The sequence below is a fragment of the Propithecus coquereli genome, unplaced genomic scaffold (genome assembly GCF_000956105.1).
Source record: "Propithecus coquereli isolate 6110/MARCELLA unplaced genomic scaffold, Pcoq_1.0 Scaffold27, whole genome shotgun sequence".
In the NCBI taxonomy this organism is placed as follows: domain Eukaryota; kingdom Metazoa; phylum Chordata; class Mammalia; order Primates; family Indriidae; genus Propithecus; species Propithecus coquereli.
The window spans coordinates 742,354-744,351 of NW_012148285.1; the positions used below are offsets into that span (position 1 = coordinate 742,354).

Here is a 1,998-nt window from a genome sequence, read left to right on the forward strand (position 1 = left end):
GCTCAGACTGGTCTTGAACTCCTGACCTTGAGCGATCCACCCGCCTCGGCCTCCCAGAGTGCTAGGATTACAGGTGTGAGCCACCACACCCGGCCCACAAAGATTTTGATAAGGGATTCGCTATGGCTGAAATAATGAAATATGAAGATTTTAAAGAGGAAATGCAGTCAAGGCTGCTGGAAAGTACAGACAACAAGGCACACATGATACTGTTGAAGATGGAGATAATATCTTCTTCAAATTTAATACACCTCAACAACAAAAGAGGAAATAGATTTTAGTTATTACTCAGAAAAATGTACAACTTCCAAAGGCATATAATTTTTTAAAACTAAAATTTCTGAAAACTGAAGGGACAAAGTTGGGGAGATAGGAATCTTCTACAAATTGTTTTTGTTTTGAAACTAAAATACTGTGTACCTCCAGTGAAATGCAAGTTCACTAAATGTGAACAGCTTTGCTTTTTACATGATTAAGACCCCACTGGAAATTGTAGAAGCCTTTCAGGAACCATATTACTCCTATAATACTTCATTAATCTCCATCATGTATGCCAAGCCTGATATATTTGACAGTGAGGACAATGTGGCTTACTCCTGTTTGAATCTACAGATAATGCATGTTTGACAGTACTCCAGATGTCTACACTATTATAAAACATTTGACAAAACAAAAGATGATTTTAAAGCCTTGTTCCTCAAATTAGGATACAAGTATACTCGGGAGTAGTGGGTTGCTGGTGCCCCTCAACCCCAAGACCCGAAACTCCAATACGTGATTGTCTTGAAGTGCCCCCACCCTACCTGGACAAATTGTCCTGACATGTTTGGATTCCCCTAACTCCCCTGGGCAGATTTAGGCAATTCTTTCTCCTTGCTCCCATTACAATAAGTCTCATCACTGTCTGTTCTTTCTCAGAACTAGACTATAAACTCTTCATGGGCAGAGGGTGTGCCTTTTCATTTTTGTATTTCCAGTATCCAGGATAGTGGCTTTCCTTCCATTCATCTGACGATCCACTTGTCTCCTGCCTTGTTTCAGAAAGGATTTAAGTTGTCTCAATACTTGGAAAATAAAAGGCATTCAAAACCATTTATAAATTAACGAGTGAATCAATTCATGTTGTGGAAATACTGGCAGAATTGCTGCACATCGGAAGGGAGCAGGTGCTGGAGTTGGACCACAAAGGCCAAGCCACCAAGCCCCTCGGTACAGAGGCTGGGAGCGGAGTGGGGGGGACCGGTGCAGCCACACAGGTCCCTGCTGATAACAGGGTCATCCTGACTGTTCCTTTTGGGTTACTTTCAGTACAGACAAAGTAAAAAGGAAGTCTTGACATGCTGTCTAGGATGAATGCCTAATCCATTTAGAGGTGTTTAATTTCTATAAGGCATGTGTAGCCCAGGAAATTAGAAATAAGGATGATTTAAACAAGCACACAAATTCATGCACCTTTATAAGTACTCTCCTTTAAATTTGTCTCCTTGACAAAATAAGTTCAAGAGATCTAGATCTACTGTACAACATGGTGACTATAGTCACTATAGGTGACTGTATTGTATTCTTGAAGTGCTAAGAGAGCAGACTTTAAGTATTCTCATCACAAAAAATTGATAAGTATGTGAAATAGTGCATGTTAATTAGCTTGATTTAGCCACTCTGCAATGTATACATATTTCAAAACATGTTGCATACAATATAGACAAATTTTTGTCAATCATAAAATTGGTAATAAATTTTTAAAAGTCTGTCTCCTTGAGAAAGAAGGCACTTATTCTAGTGTGTTGGCATTGCTCAAAATATTTTGACAGTTTCCCTTTGAATCTGTCATTAGAGACAAATGTACAACATCCTGTCTCATTAATTTAGTCCTGAGGCCAGGCACAGTGGCTCACGCCTGTAATCCTAGCACTCTGGGAGGCCAAGGTGGGAGGATCACTTGAGGCCAGGAGTTTGAGACCAGCCTGGGCAATAGCAAGATGCTGTCTCTACAAAAAA

At 40.0% G+C, this 1,998-nt stretch overlaps 1 pseudogene; it reads left to right on the forward strand.

The window, feature by feature from the left end:
* Window positions 1-274, forward strand: part of LOC105813023 — a 4,752-nt pseudogene extending 4,478 nt beyond the window's left edge.
* Window positions 275-1,998: the final 1,724 nt, after the last annotated feature.